Raw genomic sequence first — 23415 nt, 5'->3', positions numbered from 1 at the left:
ACTTAGTTGATCTGTCTTTGAGGGAGGACAGCAAGGGAAGGCTTAGAATTGGTGAGACAAAAGGGTGAACGAAGGCAGCAGTGGGACTCACTAGAAATTATATTGAAAATGAAGTATATGACTTGTGGGTTATGATGGGATTAAAAAATCTGGGGCAGAGGGGCTGGGAGTTTGGCCTAGTGGTTAAAGTGCTTGCCTAGCATGCATGAAGACCCGGGTTCGATTCCTCGGTACCACATACATAGAAAAAAGCCGAAAGTGGTGCTGAGGCTCAAGTGGTAGAGCTCTAGCCTTGAGAAAGTCCAAGGACAGTGCTCAGGCCCTGAGCTCAAGCCCAGGACTGGCAAAAAAAAAAATCTGGGGCAGAGCAAGTGAAGGGGTGACATTGTCCAAAAGGAAATGTATACTCATGATCTGACTTCTGAAACTGGAACCTCCCTGTACATCACCTTTATAATAACAGTAAAAAAACTTAATTAAAAAAATTTACTGCAAGAAAGCAGTACATTTATTTTAACTACCATGTTAAATGTAAAACTTTGATGATGTATTAATGAAGTCACATGGTACTTTTATGTATACACACATACATATACATAGGATTCCAATTTTTATACTCTTAACATTTTTTTATCATTTGATCATGATGGTTAAAGTCAGAATACTTCTTCCTACCATTTTTATATTAAAGAATTTATTAACAATTATTCTTATATCATATTTCAAAGGTCACATTTAACAAACAAGTATTCAAGAAGGGAATCTCTATATACAATCACTGGCACTACAATTTTAGAACATAATTAGAATTAAGCTGAGAGTTTGTATGTCATAGATACGTATTAATCTATGTAATAAAACATTATGTCCATAGACTCTTAAACTTTTATGTCTATGTAGTTATGTTTATATTTTCAATTCCATGTCCATAACATTGGGTACCAAAGTATTGAGTCATCACTCTTGAACTGTTTGGATCTAATATCCACATATTAAGGATATCATGTGTCTTTTATTCCTTTAGTCTTGACTTATCTCATTCAACATGATTCACTCTAGCTTTATCCACTTCCCAGGGAATGCCATTATTTTATCTTGTCTGTGAGCTATGCAGAATTCCATTTGTGTGTGTGTGTGTGTGTGTGTGTGTGTGTGTGTGTGTATCACATTTTTGTATCCATTCATCTGCAGTAGCGCATCTGGGTTTTTTCCATCTCCTGGCAATTGTGACAGTGCAGAGATGAACATAGCTGAGCAGGTATCCTTAACATATCCTGGCTTATGATGTTCAGGATAGATACCAAAGAGTGATATGGTGGGATTGTAGGGAAGGTCAATTTTCAGTTCTTTAAGAAACCTCCGTATGGCTTTCCTGAGTAGCTGAACTTGTTTACATCCCACCAGCAATGCAGTAGAGTTCCTTTTTCTCCACAATCCTGCCAGCACCTGTCATTGTCTGAGTTCAGAATCTTGGCCATTCTAATTGGGGTAAGGTGGTATCTTAAGGTTGTTTTTATTGGCATTTCCTTTATGACCATGGATGATGAGCATTTTCTCATATGCTTTTCTGCCATTTTAATCTTTTCTTTTGCTACGTCTCTCTTTAGTTCCCTTGCCCATTTAGTGATTGGTTTGTTGGGTTTGCTGGAGGGATTAGTTTCTTGAGTTCCCTGTAAATACTGGATATTAAGCATTTGTCTGATGTATTATTGGTAAATATCTTTTTCCAGTTGGTTGTCTGTTTTTCTACTTTAGTAGCTATGCTTTTATCTATGCAGAGACTTTTTTTATTTTTAGGTAGCCCCATTTATCGAGTCTCTCTCCAAACTGTTGTGACCCTAGGATTCTGTTCAGGAAGTTTTTGCCTATGCCTATGACTTCTGGTGGCTCTCCTACTCAATAGTGCAACAGTTTCAAAGTTTCAGGTCTGATATTGAGGTCATTGATCCATTTTGAGTTAATACTCATGCTTGGCGAAAGGCTAGGATCAATTTTAGTTTTCTGCATGTGGCTGCCCAGTTTTGCCAGAACCAATAATTGAATAGTCTGTGTTTATTCTACTGTTTATCTTTGGCTCCTTTGTCAAATACAAGTTGACTACAAGTATGTGGTTCTGTTTCTGGATCTTCTATTCTGTTCCATTGATCTTCTGGTCTATTTTTTGTGCTGTTTTTGTTATTATTGCTCTATAGTAGAGTTTGAAGTCTGGAAATGTAATAACCACCTTCATTGCTCTTTTTGCCTAGAATTGTTTTGGCTATTCTAGGTCTTTTCTTGTTCCATATGAACCTTTAGATTGTATCTTCTATTTCAGTAAAGAACGTCTTTGGGATTTTGATGGGGATTGCATAGAATTTGTGTATCAATTTTGGCATTACGGCCATTTTCACTATATTGGTTCTCCCTACCCATGAGCATGGGATGTCTTTCCACTTCCTGGTGTCCTCTTTAATTTCCTTCATTAGGCTTTTATAGTGTTCATGAAATAATTCCTTTACATATTTGGTTAATTCCTAAATACTTTATTCTTTTGAAAGCTATTCTAGTGGGATCATTTTCTTGATTTTCCCTTCTGTTTGCATACTGTTGGTTTACAAGAAGGCTACTGACTTCTGAAGGTTAATTTTGAATCCTGCCATGTTGCTAAAGTGCTTTATTAGTTCTAGCAGTTTGGGAGTGGTGTTTATTGGGTCATTCAGGTATAAGATAATGTCATCTGTGAATAGGGAACGTTTAATTTCTTCTTTCCCTATGTGGATCCCTTTGATGTCCTTATCTTGCCTTATTGCTCTGGCTAAGGCTTTCAGCACTATACTGAAGAAAAGTAGAGAGAGTGGGCATCCCTATCTAGTTCCTTATTTTGAGGTAAATGGTTCTAGTCTTTCTCCATTTAGTTTGATACTGGTTTGTCATATATGGCTTTACTTATTTTAAGGAATGTACCTCCTATTCCTATTTTTTCTACTGCTTTCAACATGAACGGATATTGTGTTTTATCAAATCCTTCTCTGTGCCTAGAGAAATTATCATATGATTCTTATCCTTAGCTCTATTGATATGATGCATTACATTAATTGATTTGCAAATGTTAAACCTGCCTTGTATCTCTGAGATGAAGCCTACTTCATCGTAGTGTAAAATTTTTTTGATGTGTTTCTGGATTCTGTTGGTTAGTATTTTATTAAAGAGCTTTGCATCTGTGTTCATTAGAGAGATTGGTTGGTAGTTCTCTTTTTTTGTTGGGTCTTTCCATCGTTTGGGGATGAGAGTAACATTAGCTTCATAAAATGAGTTTCATATGGCTCCTTCTGCTTATATTTCTCTGAAGAGTTTCAAGAGTATAAGTATTATCATCTTTAAAAGTCTTGTAAAGGGCCTGGGAGTTCAGCCTAGTGGTAGAGTGCTTGCCTAGCATGCACGAAGACTCGGGTTCGATTTTCATAACCACATACATAGAAAAAAAGCTGGAAGTGGTGCTGTGGCTCAAGTGGTAGGGCTCTAGCTTTGAGAAAAAAAGTCCAAGGACATGCTCAGGCCTTAAGGGAAAGCCCCACGATGGCAAAAAAAAAAACTGGTTATGCACCTGTAGAAAACTAAAATTGTATCCTTCTTTGTCACTCTGCACTAGCATTAACTCCAAATGGATCAAAGACCTCGAAGTAAAAGCCAATACACTGAAAACTTTACAAGAAGGAATTGGAGATACTCTAAGTCTCCTTGGCACCCACTGAAACTTTCTAAATAAGGACCAAGAAGCATAATAAATCAGAGAAAGTCTGGATAAGGGGGTCTGCATTAAACTGCACAGCTTCTGTAGGGCAAAGGACATAGCTAGCAAATTAACTAGAAAGCCTACAGAGTGGGAGAAGATCTTCACCAACCAAACAACGGACAAAGGCCTCATATCTAAAATATATCAACAGCTCAAAAAATTGAATCACTCTAAAACTAATCTCCAAAGAAACAACCATCCCATTAAAAGATGGGCCACAGACTTCAAGAGAGTCTTCTCTGAAGAAGAAACAAAAATGGCCTATAGACACATGAAAAATGCTCAACATCTCTGGCCATAAAAGAAATGCAAATCAAAACAACTCTAAGATTCTACCTCCACTCAAATTAGAAGGGCTAGGATCAAGAAAACTAATAACAACAGATGTCGGAGGGGATGTGGACAGGAGGGATCATTACTACACTGCTGGTGGGAGTGCAAACTTGTTCAACTACTATGGAAAGCAGTATGGCAGTTCCTCAAAAGACTAAACTTAGAGCTCCCCTATGACCCATCAATTCCATTACTTGGCATCTACCCAATCGTCCAGAAACAAGGACATATTAAAGCCACTAGAACAACAATGCTCATTGCAGCACTATTTACCATAGCAAAGATATGGAACCAACCTAGATGTCCCTCAGTTGATGAATGGATCAACAAGATGTGGTATTTGTACACAATGGAATTCTATGCTGCTGTCAGAAAGAATGACATCACCCCATTTGTAAGGAAATGAAAGACTTTGAAAAAAATCATATTAAGGGCCGGAGTTTGGCCTAGTGGTTAAAGTGCTTGCCTAGCATGCATGAAGACCCGGGTTCGATTCCTTGGTACCACATTCATAGAAAAAAGCTGGAAGTGGTGCTGAGGCTCAAGTGGTAGAGCTCTAGCCTTGAGAAAGTCCAAGGACAGTGCTCAGGCCCTGAGCTCAAGCCCAGGACTGGCAAAAAAAAAATTATATTAAATGAAGTAAGCCAGACTCAAAGGAACATAGGCCCAATAGTCTTCCTCATTTGTCATAATCAGTTAGGAACCTTGGACTCTCCTAGTAGAGATTCACAATAGAACAAAATCTAGATAGATAAGGACATATAGTATGACACCAAATGTAAGGAAACAAAAGCCATATAATGAGTGATTGTTGTCCTTGATTTACTATGTTGTCTCTCATCTCTTCGACTGTCCCTAGGTTATCTCATATTGTAACAATATTTCACCTTGTTATCTGATATATTTTATGTATGCTTAATTGGTTGTTTGAAATAGGAGAGGGAAGGGGGAAATCAAGTTGTGAGGGAGAAGGAAATGGGAAATAGGACATGAGAAATGGTATCAATATTTGTGAAGCAATGTACCTTCTATCTGATGAATATGATGTAACCCTTCTATTAATTACAGTAAAAATATATGAAAAAAATAAAAATAAAAAAATAGTCTTGTAGAATTCTGCAGTGAAACCGTCTGGACTGGGGCTCTTTTTGGTTGGCAATTTCCTGATTGCTTCTGCTATTTCATACTATTGTATGAAATTTGTTTGTTCAATTTGCTTATCTCTTCTTGGTTCAATGTGGGTAGCCAATATTATTTAAGAAATCATCCATTTCTACTAAATTTTCCTGTTTCTTTGGAGATAGACCCTGGAAGTACTTATTCATAATGGACTGAATCTTGTTTATTTGAGTCTCCTCTCTCCTTTTTTTGATTAATCTTGCCAGGGTCTGTCAATTTTGTTGACTCCTTCAAAGAACCAATTTTTTGATTTATTAATTTTATGTATAGTAGATCTTATATTAATCTCTGATATTTCTGACTTTATTTTTGTTATTTCTGTCTTTCTAGTTGTTTTAGAATTAACTTATTTTTGCTCTTCTAGGTGCTTCAGTTTCTTCTTTAGGTTATTTACATGCTCTTCTGTCTTTTTAACATGGGCTCCTAGTGAGATAAATTTGCCCCTTAGAACTGCTTTTGCTGTGTCCCATAAGTTCCTTTGTGATGTATCTTGATTGTCATTACATGCAAGAAAGTTTTGAATATCTTCTTTGATTTGTTCTGTAATCCAGGAGTTATTCAGAAGTGTGTTGTTCAGCTTCCAAATGTTTGAATGTTTTTTACCCTTTACTATGTTGTTTAGAACTAGTCTGATTCCACTGAGATCAGATAGAATGCAGGGGTTTATATCAGTCCTCTTGTATCTGCTTAAGTTTTCTGTATGAACTAGTATATGATCTATTTTGGAGTATGTTCTATGTGCTGCCCTCCTATCCTTTTGAAATGGTCAATATATAAATGTTGTCTACTAGTCACCATACTGTGATACCACAATCCTTTAACTTAAGAGTAATAAGTACCCAACAGCTAGTCTTTCCTCCTCTCTTTCTCCTATGTCCCCAGAAGCTAATTCCTATTCTACTCTCAACTTCTATGAAAACATTATATAAACCTCACTCGCTTTCATATTTTAAAAATGAATTATTTTAGTGGATATTTATGATACAAAAATCTCATTGTGCAATTTTATACATGCATATAAAGTACATTGACTGAATTCACCCCCTCAATTATTCTTGCTGGTTTCTATTCTCTCTGCATTGCTTACTTCACCTGAAATAAACAAGCCAGGTCCAGTGAGACATATCTACTATTTTGCTGCATGAGAGACATAGAGAAGAGGGTAGGAAGGCTGCGATAAGACATGAGACCCTATGTGAAAACGTTCTAAAAAAGGACTAGAAGTGTGTTGACTAGCAAGTGTGAAGCCCTGAGTTTAAGCCTACATCGACGCTCCAAAAAATTTAAAATACAACAAAAATATTACAATGGCGAATGTGAAGTATTACAATGCTGCTTTATTTCTATTTTATATTTTAGCAATTGATGGCATGTTCCAAAACATTATGACTCACTCTGTAAGTCATATAATATTTTATATGAGCATACTCTTTGTAGAGATACTGTTATCACAGTTACCAAGAAGAAAAACACATATAAAAGCTTTATGAGTGATTTTCTTTTCCCATCTCTCTATATTTCTACTTTAATGGTCTAAAGGCAAGTTTGGGGATAAAGATATTTACAAAGCACTTATGCTTAATTTATTTCTTCATCTCCTTCTCTCCCTCCCTCTCTCCCTCTCTTTTCCTCTCTAACCTTCTTTCCTTACGTCTCCCTCAGTCTCTTTGTTTCTTTAGGGAATCTAGCAAAATCTAGTAAGATCTCATTTAATTCTGATTCAATTAATGCATAGTTCCTGAGAGATTTTTTAATATGAGATTTATGGAAACACAGAAACAAAAGGACAATATGCAGATAAAATAATCTTATTTAACCATGTGATTTTTTACAAGAAAGATTAGATGGCTCTAGGAAGGAAATATTACAGGCTCACTCAGTAGATTATTTGCAAAGCCTGAATTCAAGCCAAATCTTCTAATTGAAATCCAGTTAACCTGTCTTTCAGCTCTGCCTTATCTCTGCTTCCCAACTAAGGCATTTCAGTCTCTAGTCTCTGCTCCAATAATTATTTCAATGTTCTTGAAATTGCATGTTATTTTTTATTACCTATTCAGTCACTAGGCACACGTTATTCAGTTCCATTTTCAAAGTCTGAAATTAGTGTTTAAATGTGTATCTCTTTTGGACAGACATTCTATCTTTTCTACAAAGAGACCAGCCGGCCATAGAGTGTTTTGGGATGAGTTATGGAGAAACTCGGTGTTGGCTGATGTATGGGCCACCAGACCCAAGGCTGTTTGTTTTAATGAGGGAGGAGAGATCTACAAGCATGGCTGAATGCTTTGCAGTGAGGCAGGGAGCTACCCTGATCTATCTTTCTCTAACAAAAACAAGGAGGGGAAATCTATCAAAGCAACTTGACAGCCACTCGAGTCAATGTGCCATATTTGTTTAATGAAGACATTGTAGCTAGTCCATTCATAATCTTCCATTTCACACACACACACACACACACACACACACACACACACACACACTGACTCACCATTACTTTCTGTTATTGAGGGCTGGGTCTATTTAATGTGCAGCCCAGAAGATCCTACTGCCTGCTGAGCTAATCAGAGTGTAGCCCTCTGATAGAATTCTGAACTTGCCATGTGTGATTAAGGCAAGTGGTAATGATGCATATGGAAGTCACATCATTTGTTCCTCTGGAAGAATAAATATAAATATATTTGTATAAATAGCACTGTGTTAAACGAGATTATATACAGTTTGCATTCAAATTGAGGGGCATGGTTTGGAGGGGGGTTCTGAGCAAATTAAAATGATAACCTTGGGAATACCTACCCCTACAGAAAGTCTTCATCTTCATCCAGTGTTTTAAATCAATGCTCTGAAGTAAAAAAGCCCTTGTTTTCAAAAAAAAATGAATATGAACCATACATGTAGTTCTTGTTTATTTCCTTGGGTCCTATAACAAAGAGGAAAAAAAGAGAGGAGTAACAAAAATGCAAGTGATTTAAAAAAAAACGTAACCTGTGCTGCTGGTAGTGGCTTACACCTATAAACCTTGATATTTAGGAGGCTGAGATGTTGAGAATTGCAGTTTGGATGCAGTCCAGGCAGACATATAATGAGTAAAAAGCTAGAAGGAGGGATGTGGCTCTCGAGGTAGAGCATTTGCTGATAACAGTTCATTTATGCTTCACTAATGTGTCATCTTTACCTTATACAGATGGCAAAAGTTCTCACAGCTCTGAACCCTTAGAGAGGAAGGAAACTGAAGAGCAAAGGTCTCTGTAACCCCAGCTACTGGGTGTTTACTTCTTGTGGATCTAAGTCTCCATTTACATCATCACTGCTGTCTCTGAAGAGGCCAGTTGTTCATTAAGTGCAAGGGGAAAAGTCGCCATTTTCCTCTGTGTTTAAGTTACCTTGGGTTACTACATTATCCGTGTGTGTGTGTGTGTGTGTGTGTGTGTGTGTGTGTGTGTGTGTGTGCAATTAGCCCATTCAAAGAAATGTGTTCCAGATTCCGTTTCTGTAAGGTGAACATCACAGCAGATCCCACCGTGCAGAACTAATGAATTGGCATTGTGTAAAATATTTAAAAGATGGTTGTTCTAGTCCATTTTGTGCTTCTGGAATGCCATACACAACCAACTACACAAGGTATAAGGTTTTAAAAATTTGAATGTATTGAGAAAGTTTCGACCTGTGCCAAGGAAACCTAGTGTATCTCTTATTCCTTCTTCTAAAGTTTTCAGTGTATCAGCTTTTACCTCCAGGTCTTTGATCCATTTGGAGTTAATTCTAGTGCAGGGTGACAAAGAAGGATCCAACTTTAGTTTTCTGCAGGTGCTTAACCAGTTCTGCCAGCACAACTTGCTGAAGAGGCTGTCTTTCTTCCATTCTATTTTTTTGGCTCCTTTGTCAAAGATTAGGTGGCCATAGGTCTGTGGTTTAATATCTGGGTCTTCAGTTCTATTCCATTGGTCTTCAGACCTGTTCTTGTGCCAGTACTAAGCTGTTTTGATAATTATAGCTCTGTAATAGAGTCTAAAGTTTGGTATTGAAATTACTCCTGTGCTGTTCTTTCTGCTAAGAAGTGTTTTTGCTATACAGGGTCTTTTATTATTCCATATGAAATTTTGGATTGCCTCTTCTATTTCTTTAAAGAATGACATTGGGATATTGATGGGTATTGGGTTGAATTTGTAGATAGCCCTTGGCAAGATTGTCATTTTCACATTATTGATTCTCCAATCCAGGAGCATGGGAGGTTTTTCCATTTCCTCAGTTCTGCTTTAATTTCCTTTTTCAGTATTTCACAACAAATCAGAGAAAGGCTCAATAAGTGGGACTGCATTAAACTGCAGAGCTTCTGTAGGGCAAAGGACATAACTAGTAAATTAAATAGGAAGCCTACAGAATGGGAGAAGATCTTCACCAACCATACAATGGACAAAGGTCTCCTATCTAAAATATATCAACAGCTCAAAAACTTGAATCACTCCAAAACTTATCTCCAAAGTAGCAACCATCCCATTAAAAATGGGCCAAAGACTTAAAGAGAGTCTTCTCTGAAGAAGAAACAAAAATGGCCTATAGACACAAGAAGAAATGCTCAACATCTCTGGTCATAAAAGAAATGCAAATCAAAACAACTCTAAGATTCCACCTCACTCCAGTTAGAATGGCCAGGATCAAGAAAACTAATAATAACAGATGCTGGAGGGGATGTGGCCAGGAGGGATCACTACTACACTGTTGGTGAGAGTGCAAACTCATTCAACCACTATGGCAGTTCCTCAAAAGACTAAACATAGAATTCCCCTATGACCCAGCAATTCCATTACTTGGCATTTACCCAGTCATCCAGAAACAAGGACATACTAAATCCACCAGCACAACAATGTTCATTGCAGCACTATTTACCATAGCAAAAATATGGAACCAACCTAGATGTCCCTCAGTTGATGAGTGGATCAACAGGATGTGGTATTTGTACACAATGGAATTCTATGCTGCTGTCAAAAAGAATGACATTGCCCCATTTGTTAGGAAATGGAAAGACTTAGAAAAAAATCATATTAAGTGAAGAAAGCCAGACTCAAAGGAACTTAGGCTCAATGGTTTCCCTCATTTGTCATAATCAGTAGAAACCTTGGGCTCTCCTAGCAGAGATTTGCAATAGAGCAAAACCTTGATACAAAAGGCCATACAGTATGACGCTAAAGGAAAGGATCTCTAGGATCTAGAAACATAAGCCATATAATGAATGATTGTTGTTCTTAAGGTACTATGTTATTTCTCATCTCTTTTGCTGTCCCTTGGTTATCTCATATTGTTACAGTATCTTACTTTGTTACCTGATATATTGGATTTATTTGTATTTGGTTATTTGAAATTGGATAGGGAAGGGAGGAAAACAAGATGAGGGGTGGGGGTGGGGGGGAGGGAAATGGGGACCAAGACGTGTGAAAGGGTATCAATGTATGTGAATTAATGCACCTTCTGTCTGGCAAATATCATGTAACCCTTCTATTAATTAAAATAAAAATACATGAAAAAATGATTGTATTAATTGTATGAAATGAGGGGTTTCATTGTGCTGTTTTTATACCAGCATAGAACACATTTTGATTATATTCACTCTCACTGGATAAATGTCGAAGAATACGTGTTTGTTTCTTATTCTTCTTGAGCCTTTGAGTTCCAGCACTGAGGATAGGTGTCCTCCTGCAGAGGACCCCGTTGCTGTGTCATGGTGCATTGGAGGGCACTTTGAGGTGAGAAATCTAATTCTCAGCTCCATGCTGTTTCATAAATGGCATTAATTCACTCAGGAGGGCAAAGCATCCCTGACCCAAATACCTCCCCTGGGGCCACAGCTTCTTGCACCTGTAATAAGGAATCAGTCTCCGACCCAGGCTTTTCTCAAGGACACAGTCAATTCACAGTGATAGCCTGGCATGCTAATTCCTGGGAAGGTTAAGGTGTATCTACTAGTGTACACACCAAAGGAATAGCACAACAAAATGCAGATAAGCATTAATAACTGAGAGAAAAGTATAGCAGCTGTAATAGTCACCCTGACATATAATTATTGGTATATTGATCAAGCAATAGGAAATTAGCAAGTCATATCATAGTAATCACTGATCAGTAATAATAATAATAGCTCGGTGATTTTGAATACCGTGCAATTTTTCCTCATATAAATAATCCAGATTTTTCTGAATTTATGATCTTGTGTGTGTGTGTGTGTGTGTGTGGACACTACTAATGGGGTTTAACCTAAGAACCTCACAGTGTTGATTGTTTCCCCCCCCTCCTCAAATCTGATACTCTACCATTTGAGTCATTGAACCTTAGCTGCACTTCTGATGTTTGTTTTTTTTAAAAAAAAAAAAAAAACTTGAGATAAGATTTTCACTCATTTTCCTGTCCCAGCTGGCTTCAACCTAAGATCCTCAGATCTCAGCCTGCTGAGTAGCTGAATCATCAGCACCTCTGGGAGATTTATCTTTCTTCAATGAATCCTTCCATTCATTTCAGAATCTGCTTACACCTTCATTTCTATTCCTTTCTAATAATATTTTACTGTATTATCAGCCTGAAGTTATATGTAGATAGATAAATTTTACCAAGGCTGTCATCTACTTCTATCCCTATATGTGGATTTGCTTCCATAAATCACTGTCTCTCTCTATTTAAGTATATTATAAATGGCACTGTCATATTGTTTTCCCCTTGCCTAATAGAGATTTTTTTTGCTTTTTAAAATTTATTTGATTGTCATGGTCATGTATAGAGGGGTTGCAATTACACTAGTCAGGTAGTAGGTGCATCACTTCTGGAACATTGATACCCCTTGTCATGTTTTTTTCCCCTCTTCCCTCCCCTCATCTCCCTCCCTCACCACTTCCCTTCCCCATTTCAAGTAAACAAATAAACATATATACAATATACCAGGTGACAAAGTCAGATGCATTAACCACATGAGATTAGCCATAAGGGGAAAAAAAGAGAAACGAAATAACTGCACATAGTACATTAAGAATAACAATCACAAAGATAAACCTCTTGTATCCATATCCTAGAGTTCATTTTGTTTAATCTCATCCTATATGACCACATGTACATAACTTTTGAGTTATTGTGATCCTCCACTAGGAGAATCCTAAATGTGTACTAATTATTACAAATGACGGAAACCATGGAGCCTATGTTCCTTTGGGTCTGGCCTACTTCACTTAATATGATTTTTTCCAAGTCTTTCTAGCAGAGATTATTTTAGTGCATAGATGTAATATGTCTGAAATTGACCAGTCCCAGTTACTATTCTGTATTTAGTCCTCAGTACTCAATAGCCATCGAGAATCTGTTATACTACGCATGACAGTTGCAATAAATTTTATAACCTTTGAATGTTACTGTGAAATCACAATGTGGTTTAATGGTTTCATGTTTGTTTTTAAGACATTAAACTCACTGGAAAGGAAAAATCCACCTGTATTCCATTTTTCGTGTTTTCCTGAACTCAGCTGCTTCTCATGTGCTTATTCTCTATTAAGTTCAAATAGTAACTGTTCTACTTGGAAACAGCTTGCCACTTAACTACCAGGATGGAAAGGGGACCTATTCCAATTGACTCTTGAAACAGTACAGTTACATTTTCATTTACACTTTCTTACAAAATTCAATTAAAAAACATGTTGAACTCCTCATCACACTAAAACAAAATGTCCCTTTTGAGCTTCTCATACCTTCAACTTAAACCTTTGTTTTTCATATTACCTTCACATCTGCCCAAGTAGATAGGATCCAATCCCAGGTGAATCTTTCTACTGTGCAAACTTCAGCATTGTTTGGGGAGAAATGTCCAAAGGCCCATATGGAAACCACAGTCTCTTAAACAATTTCACGATGTATCTTGAACTCCATTTTGTACCAGGCCCTTATGGCTCACACATATAATCCTAGCTATTCAGGAGGCTGACATCTGAGGATTGTGGTTTGAAGACAGACAAGGCAAAAAAGTCCCTGCGAGATCCTTATCTATAATTAATCACTCAAAAACCAGAAGTGGCACTGTGGCTCATGTGATAGGGCTATAGCCTTAATTACAAAGAGGCTCAGACACAGCTTCCAGGCTCTGAATTGAAGCCCCATAACTGACAAAATAGATAGGTAGGTAGGTAGGTAGATAGATAGATATGTAGGTAGACTGATGAATAGATAGATAGATAGATAGATAGATAGATAGATAGATAGATAGATAGATAGATAGATAGAATTTCGAAAGACACAACTCCTTTTTGCTCATTCTTCATTTAGGAAAACATGCCTGCCAATAGCCCTATTGTGGATTCAAAGGGCCTCTCATACTTTGGGGTTAGTTTAGCTTGCCATGTTTGCTTATAGTCACTTCTAGACATGTGGAGCATGCCTTTCCCATTAGTACTGTAAGGCAAGACGTAGAGAAAATGCTTGCCTTTGACAGGCATCAATTAAGACAAAACAATATATTCAATTATTACTCTATTTATCCACAAAGAACTGTTTATTTCCTTATTTTATTGTCTGGGTGATATACGGAAGGTTACAGTTACATCCATCAGGTAGTAGGCACATTACTTCTTGAACATTGTTACCCATGTTTTTCTCCCATCTTTCCTCCCCCCAGCCCCTCCCTTATCTTGTTTTCCTCTTACCTTCTCTTTTCCAAATAAACATGTATACAATTTATAGGTACCACATTCAGATACAATAAAAAACATGAGATAAATGGCCGGGAGTTTGGCCTAGTTGTAGAGTGCTTGCCTAGCATGCACTAATACCCGGGTTTGATTCCTCGGTACCACATACATAGAAAAAAAGGTGAAAGTGGTGCTGAGGCTCAAGTGGAAGAGCTTTAGCCTGGAGAAAGTCCAAGGACAGTGCTCAGGCCCTGAGCTCAAGCCCAAGATTGGCAAAAAAAAAAAAAACCCAAAACAACAACAACAACAAAAAAACAAAACAAAACAAAAAACATGAGATAAACAGTAAGGGGAAAAGAAGAGAAAATGCTAATAAGACCTTCAAAATAAACCAGACGCATTATAGCCTAGGTGAGGTAACTTTGGCCATGATCTTTATTTATGCCTCAGACATTACCCTGATCACACTCATCTATTGCCACCCAAGACCCTTTCCTGTATGTAAGTGTCCCTCCAATAAATTGCTAAGCAGGCTTATTTCCTCACTTTTGCAGAACATTGCAGACAGTTTTTATACACTTGATCTGGGTTCTCCAACATGTATACATCTGTTCTCTTTTGTTTTTTTTTACCTATATCCAGGGAATTTTCATCACCTTTTATTTCCCCTAAAATTTCAAAGGTTTCTTCTCTACTAATATGCTAATTTTGATATTTTCATTCATCCACAGTCATATACATATTTACACACTCATATTTTATTCCTGATATTTGCAGTAATTGATATTGTGTGGATCAGCTATTGCCTGTAGGACTTAATCATTGGTGTCTCGTTTTGCTGTGTGATTTGTCAGGTTTTACTTTCAGTTAAAATTCTTTGAAGTGTATGTGTAGGCATTTCTTATAGCTTGAATTGAAGATGAGGTTAAGGAAGAACTTTATATATTCCAGATGTTCAAAGATACTATTATTAAGGACTTTCTTAATACAGGTTCTTAACATTTTGGACTCCTTTCACTGTATTAATTAAAGACTCGTATAAGGGCTATTGATGGTTGCCAACTCTAAGGAAAGGTCTAGAAGAGATTTCTCTGGTCTTATTTTTTTTCTTCCACCTAGAACTTTAGTTTCTGGCCCGGCAATTTTTATTAACTTTTCCAGAGAAGTGAATTTACAGGCAATTCAACTTGCCTAGTGCTTATCTTTGCAAGGGCCATTTTCTTTGAGTTATATCACTTGATTACATCCTGGTATCTTTTTCCTGTTCTCTCTGGTCTTCCAGACAGTGAGCCACAAAGCTCAAGATTTGGAAGGTACAGCACATTCTCACAGGGCACAAATCAGCTTTAATAATACTTTCTTCTTTAAGTTCAGCCCACGGCATGCTATGTCATTTCAGCTGTAAACCCAGAAAACCTTTGAGTAAATTTGAATTTCTTGGATGGCAAACCCAACTCCAGCTTCAAGCAATGAAGCTCAGTCACATGAAATCTTTCTGATGTTAATTATCCATAGCATGTCTCTACTTCTTCCTGCATAGACTCTGCAACCAAAGAGACACTGAAATATTATGCTGCTTTCAAAAATGCCTTTTGGTTTCACCTCTCTTTATTGACTTTTGATATGTTTTGTTCTCTATTTACTGAGGCTATACAGATACATTCACATAACAGAGACAGTGTATATGAATATAGATGACTATAGATATAGACATATACTAGGATATATAAAATATTAAAATCTTTCTTTCATACTTCATTTGTGATCTCTGCTTACTTTAGATAAAGAAGTATTTCACAATAGGAGCTGAGAGTCAGGTTGAGGAGAAGTATTATTTTTAAGGTAAGAGCATAAAAAACACAAATGCCAACTAAATTCTGATGAAAAACACCAGCACAGTCCATTCCTGTCCATATTTCAAATAATATTTATGTAACTTGATGGCTTAGCTGCAAAGCCAAAATTTGTGTCCTAATCTTTTAAAACATACATAAATTCTGTTGGTTAGATACTATGAACAAGACTTTTTTCCTAAACAAGAAAGAAACCCAGCACCACTAAAATTGCAAATCCTTGAAAGTGTTAGTTCAAAGTAACCTCATGTGGTTATGAATTCATTTAAATAATAGAACCTGTTATTTGAGTAGCTATAGAGCAACCTTAGGACCCCAAGACTGGACAAGAATTATTTTAATAATTAAATAAACACAACAAAAAAGAGACTATGTTAGGTTCACTGAGAAATGAATCTAAAGGATGTTTGTTGAGAAGAAATTTAAGATCTCTTTTGCAGGATCTGAGCTATAATATAATACAGGAAATAACGTATCAGTGTCAAGTTGATATCAGAAATAAAAAATAACATTTATACCATGACAAACCAAACCAGAAATGGTTTGTAAGAACCCCGTTTTTCCACTCCTGACGTCAATTCTAAATTCCCATACATTTGTTTTCCTTAAAAATGTAACACTAAAAATCAGGCACCAGTGGCTTACATTTGCAATCCTAGCTACTCAGGAGGCTGACATCTGAGAATCGTAGTTCAAAGTCAATCAAGGGAAAAAAGTCCCTGAGACTCTTTTCTCCAATTAACCATCAAAAAACTTGAAGCGAAGGTGTGGCTTGGATGACAGACCATCAGGCTTGAGTAAACAGCCACATAAGAGCTTGAGTCCTTTAGTCAATCGCCAGTACAGGTACCACAATGATTTTTTTTTTAAGTAACATAAAAAGTAACATAAATTCGTGTATTTGTTCCCAAATAAAAGAGAGGTAGAAGTGGGAATAAGGTATGTAAAACAAAGCTACAGCTATGATAGGCTGATTTTTCTCAGTGAGATAGTGCTAATTTCTCTGCGCATACATAATGTTCAATATTCTCTACCTTTGATAAAATACTAGTTCTTATTCTGGTATTCTGGTTGCATGAAATCATACCCCACTGATTCCAATCAAGACTTCACAGGTGCTGAAATATGCAAAGGAGAAAGTGAACAGCTCCACTTCATAATTTATTGCTTGTTTCCTTCAGATTCCTAAAATTATCATTTATAACTGTGACATCATGATTAATAGCAAGGAATGAAAAATAACTTCTCAATATATCCAACTCTTGTTATGAAGAGTACATTGTTCTAATTAAAGACAGGCACTAATAAAAAGCAAGCTGGGAAACATATTGAGTTAATTAATTTGCCAAACTATGCTCAGCTTTGTTACTATGGATAATATATTTATATGCGTGTAAATCTTACATAAAGATACTTTCTGAATGATTTAGAGGGATAAGATATAAAGAGTAGGTAGTGACTAAGTGAAAATTAGATGATCTAAAAATAGATACATGTAGAATTTTTATTTTTTAGGAATCTTAAAATTAAACTTATTCTCCTTTATTAGTTCTTAAAACTTACTAAGTAAATCCTCTTGGATTTTTTTCTCAGAAGATTTTAATTATTATTTTTTAAATCCTTTGCTCAATGCAAATAAACACATTCTAAATATCTATCTCATCTCTAACATCATTCTAAATACTATTAGAGATGAGAGATGTACACTACCTATATTGCATGATCTGATTATGAGTTTTCCAGGTCCTCACTTAATACCTACTTTGCTTTTTCTAACCTGTGCTTGCTTCACAAGTCCTATTCCATCAATCTGTATGTTAATCCATGCTTTAAGCTTCATAAAGTTTCCCAATGCAATATATTCAACTTGATTACTTTTGAGACTTGAGTTTCAATTCAGAAAAAATGTCATTCACTTACCCTCTTCTTTATATGTGCATGTTAAATAATGATTCAATGGCTTAAGAAATGAACAAATAACTAGGTGCCAGTGGTTCCCACCTATATAACTCTAGCTATTCAGGAGGCTGAGATCTGAGCACCGCAGTTCAAAGACAGTCCAGGAACGAAATTCTGTGAGACTCCTATCTACAGTTAACCACCAGAAAACAAGAAATGTCACTGTGGCTCTAAGTGGTGAAGTACTTGCTTGAACTGAAATGCTCAGGGACAATGCCCAAGCCCAGAGTTCAAACCCCACAATTGGAAAAAAGAAAAGAAGAAAGAAGAAAACAAAAATGAATAAATAAGATAACAAATCCTAAGAATTTTATAGTTAATGGTTTCTTTTGATAGCAAGTAGAGCTATTATTAGATGAAATATAATTATTAAAAGAAATTTCGGAATCTCTTTTGCATGAAGAAATTGGAAATATGTTGTTTTAATATTCCATAATAGTAAAACTTCTGATAAAATGTATTATTTTTAGGCAAGGAATAGTTGAATGACTTACCTGTCATTGAATCCAAGATAAACCTATAGAGAAGAAAATTCTTTTTTTTTTTTTTCCTAGTCTTGGGCTTGAACTCAGTGCCTGGGCACTGTCCTTGGACACATTTTGCTCAAGGCTAGCTCTCTGCCACTTGAGCCACAGTTCCACTTCTGGCTTTTTCTGTGCATGTGGTACCCAAGGAATTGAACCTAGGGCTTCATGCCTGGTAGGCAAGCACTTTACCATGCTATGCTCCCGGATTTGAAAAATTCTTTTTAATGGCATCTTTCTGATCAAACTTTTCAAAGTGAAAAATGTTTTACCCAACATAAATCAAGTTTCAGGCCTTTATCAGCTGTCATTCGCTTTAACTGTCTTAAGATTGTGTGTCCTCAAATACATTGATTTTCTCAGTATAATCATATTATTTTACATTATTTTTCACATTCAAATAAACATGCTAATTTTTGGTGGATGAAAAACATCTTAAATATGATATTAACATCACATATATATTATATATAGTCATTAGGGCAGATAATTACAAGTAGTTTAGTATTTATTGCTCTTTTTCACTTTTTTCAGTCATGGAACTTGAACTCAGGCATGAGCTTGGGCACTGTCCCTGAGTTCTTTTTTCTCAAGGCTACTGCTCTACCACATTGAGTCACAGCACCCATTCGTAAAAGTAGTTTACTACACATAAAATCTAGTTTCAGGTAGCCAGAGACTAATACTATAAACAATGTTTAATAATGTTGTTTCTAGTAAGGTTTTCTAAAATCAAATTTGGAAATATTGGTCTACCTTCCAAGCCATTATAAATAATATATTTTACTATAAAGAAAAGACAAATTCCATATTGATATCATTCGCAGAAGGTCACAAAACAAAACATACAGGTGATGTGACATTTTCCAAATTATCAGGTACAGATGGAAACATGCTTTTATAACTCTGACATTCTCTGGATGTAAAGTGAGCGTAGTGAAAAAAAGAAAACCTCAGCAAGAGTATTTCTTTCATATGTGTTCTTTTCAGTTATTTAATATTTGGTTTTGTTTACTGGCTTTTTCTTGGTGCCATTCCTGTGGCATGAACTCAAAATCAAGGTTAGCAACCTACCAAGAGCCACAGCTCCACTTCTGCTGTTAAGTGGAGATAAGAGTCTCCTAAGACTGTCCTGCCTGGGCTGGCTTTGAACTACATTTCCCATATCTCTGCCTCTTGAGTAGCTAGAATTACAGGTGTGACCAGCCAACCTTCAACTATGGTCAAGTTTTCTAATGAATATGATGTTTGGCTTTTGTGTAATCAATTTTTGTTTCCTGAGAACTTCCAATATGACTTAAAAATTGACCCAATGAGACAAACTAAGCTGAATATTAACAAATAAAGATTTTAAAAATAATCTAAAGCAACTATGACTGATAGACACAAACACTCTACATAACAGAAAGATGATTATTGTTTCTGACTCCTATTTGGAGATACTGAAGGTTACTTTTAAGAAGTAAAACATAGGGGTCCGGAGTTTGGCCTAGTGGTAGAGTGCTTGCCTAGGATGTACAAAGACCAGGGTTCGATTCCTCAGTACCACATACATAGAAAAAAAAAGCTGGGAGTGGTGCTGAGGCTCAAGTGGTAGAGCTCCAGCCTTTAAAAAGTCCAAGGACAGTGGTCAGGCCCTGAGTTCAAGCCCAGGACTGGCAAAATAAAAAAAGAAGTAAAAACATAGCCAGGTGCAGTGGCTTATGCCTGTAATTCTAGCTACTCGGGAGTCTGAGATCTGAAGATCTCGGTTCAAAGCCAGCTGGGGCACTAAAGTCCAAGAGACTCTTATCTCCACTTAACCACCAGAAAACCAGAAATGGCACTGTGGCTCAAGGGATAGAGAAGTAACCTTCAGCTGAAGAGCTCAGGGACGATGCCCAAGCTCAGAGTTCAAGCCCCATGACCGACAAAATTTAATCTGTGCCTGACCTGTGTTTCTTATCAATAAATAATCAGCTGGGTTCTGGTCCAGACAGTGGCTCACAAAAAAGTAAAAAAATAAAAAAATCAAGACTTGAGTAACTGAAAATTGGCAGGATGACTTTTCTATCTGACTTGGGCCATGTTCATCATTTGAAGGAAATGAGCTGGATTTGGAGAGATTTTCCTGTACTGGGCTGTTGAGCTATGCAAATAGACTGAATGACTGACTTGGACAAACATATTGACAGTGATTACTTTATGCTCAGTTTGATTTGGGTCATGTATTTAGAACTATGTTCCAGACACTCTGTAAAACCATTTATTTGGGTGCATTGACTTATTTTCGATAACTATCATAATACAAATTAATTTCCACAATGCTCCTTTAAGCATGAGAAGACAATGATTAGGTATGTTTTCCAAGTGTCCACAGCTGGCCAATGGCAGAAGTGGGATTTTTGAATTAGACAGTTCAAACATCAGAAATGGGGCTCACATGTGCTGTTCAGTATCTGATTTAAGGCTATTATTAGAACCACATACCTCAGCCTGCTTCCAGAGATAGAAGTGTTTCCCCTCAAGGAATATATCAATTAACTATAGTCAATTAATTTTTATTCATTTTAAGTAGTTGCTGGTTTTAAAAAAGTATCATTGTTCATTTTAGGTACAACGGTGTACTATAATTGTGTTTTCGAAGAATATTTATCATCTGATGACATATACTGAGATAGCTAGACAAAATCATGTGACATTTAGGAAAATAAAATAGCAGGGAAAGATGGAAGAAAATAAACCAGAGTATATATGTAGACGAAACAAGGTTTGAAAATACTGATTTTATTTGGTGCTGATAGGAAAGTATGTGGAGTCCTATTTCAATAAGAAAGCTATTTTGGAGCCACTTTCATATCATTTCAACAGTTTTTGCTACATATGAAAGTATCCTGAGGCAGGTGAATGGAGTGAGGAAGGGTGAGTGAATGAAGTCATATTATAAAGTGTACATCTATGAAAAAGCAAGTAGGAAAATTGAGGTGATGGGTGGAGCTGGAAGAGATGGGGAGAATGATGTAAGGCTGACTTTGATCAAGATGATTTATACTCAGAAACTGAATTTAAACTGGTTCAAAGCCGGCTCAAGCAAACAAATCTTGAGACTCCTAACTCCAGTTAACCAGAAAAAAAAAGCCAAAATTGGAGACCTGAATTCAGTGGTAGAGTGCCAGTTGTAAGGGGAAAAAGACAAGCAGGAGCTCAAGGTCGTGAGTTCAAGCCTCTTGTATTTATTGTTAATAAGTTGATAAATAAGTAAATGAGTAAATAAATAGGAAAAATAAAAATAAATAATCGATACATGTTAAGTATGGATGAACCTTGGAAATATTGTTTCCCAATGTTTACTTTAAATGGTAGAGGTAAAAAAAAACTGTGACTAGTGTGTGATTCTATTTGAATAATATATCCAATAAGGACAAATTTATGACATTCTCTTTTATGTTTAGCACTCTAGTCAACTATCGCATCTTAAAAAAACATAATAACTTAAAAATTAATAGAACTATAGTCTAATATGACATCTTTATTATAATTTTTATGTTTTCCTTATTATTTGAATTTTGAGTATATTTAAACCTAATGCCTTTTATTTTGAAGACAAGATACCTTAATTGTTATTAAACACAAAACTACATGTATTTGCATTAAATCAGTTTTACCATATTGTTCATATATCCCTAATTTGTTTTATCTGTTCATGTATTTGGCCTGTTCTACTTTGATTCTGACACTATGACTCTATTTATGACAATTTTTCTATTTTTGATTTATTTTCGAAGAATTTCTTCCTGATTGCCAAAAGAATGAACAAATTGCTTTTTCCTTTGTCAATGTAGACCCTTCCCTCACCGCCCTCTCTTTCTCTCATTTTCTTATTTGTGGAACAAATAAATTCCTTCTTGATGTGATCAGAATCTCAGGTCCTGTTTTCATCTTAGTTTCCAGTAGATATGGTCATGTATTAACCCAGTCATCTGAACTACTTATGTCTCTTGTCCCATCACATGGGTCTCTCATATACTCAGTTGCCCACATTTGAAAAAAGTATTCAAGTATACTTGGTAATTCTATTGTTCTTTATACATCTAAAATTTGGGACAAAAGCATGATTTTGTTCATTATCTCTAAATGTGATTGTTCCACACCAAACCTCTTCCACAACACCCTGCTGTGTACAATAGTGACTTAATTAGCAAACATAAGCACAATTACAAAAATAATGAATTGGAAACACAATTTCCAGTGTTCTGTTTTTAATGAGTTGGAATAGATTAATCCTTGTATGTACTTAGAGTGCCAAGATCGAAAGCGCCATTAAAGGGGGAAACCAGGAGTGAAGAAGAGGGAGTAACACAGGGAGGAGTCACAGCAGGACAACTTTCGTTTCTTTCTCTTATCAATAAAATCCAGCTCACATTTTCCTGTTCATTTGAGGCTCTGTTAGGAATCAATCCAGGCCTCATTAAAATGATAGGTGACTAAAGATGTGAAGATGACAGACAGAGGCTCTGTGATGATAGTTACTGAACTAAACAGAAAGCTCCTCAAAGGCAAGTGTATTCCAGTGGAAATAAAGATACCTAGCGTGTAGAGGCCTTGGTGTGTGTGTGTGTGTGTGTGTGTGTGTGTGTGTGTGTGTGTGTGTGTGTGTATGTGTGTGTATGTGTGTGTGTGTGTGTGTGTCTAAGCAGGTGTTTGAAACTAAGTTTACAAACATGACACATGGGAAAAGCACTGACATTAATTCCATTTTATTCTGTTTTATAGCCAGGACAGGTCACAAATGCAGTCTTCACCAATGTATTCTATACCTCATTTTGCTTACTTTTAATGTCAACGAATACAATTAAGTCAAACGTTTTCTCCACCAAGAAGTTCATAAAGGAAAAGGAAAAGGAAAATTTGCCAACAGATACTGTGGTATGAAAACATCAGAGCCTGATTTTTAGTGCTTAGTCAGCTAGACAATGCTGGTTTCATAATGTGTTCATTGCCCATACTTCTTTCCCTGGACAAGCTTGCTCTACTGTAAGTTCAACACCTTCAGTTATCACGCATAGAGCCTTTCAGGAAGTAGCTTCATTTTTATAGTCTAGGCCCTTCCTATTAGCAGGCATTTTCTTCCTGGTCTAAAATGGGATCATTGTACTAGTTTAAAA

The sequence above is a fragment of the Megascapheus bottae genome, chromosome 15, assembly GCF_031878675.1.
Source record: "Megascapheus bottae isolate mThoBot1 chromosome 15, mThoBot2.hap1, whole genome shotgun sequence".
Classification (NCBI taxonomy): Eukaryota; Metazoa; Chordata; class Mammalia; order Rodentia; family Geomyidae; genus Megascapheus; species Megascapheus bottae.
The sequence above is the reverse complement of the archived record's forward strand: the minus strand, read 5'-3'. Positions refer to the sequence as shown.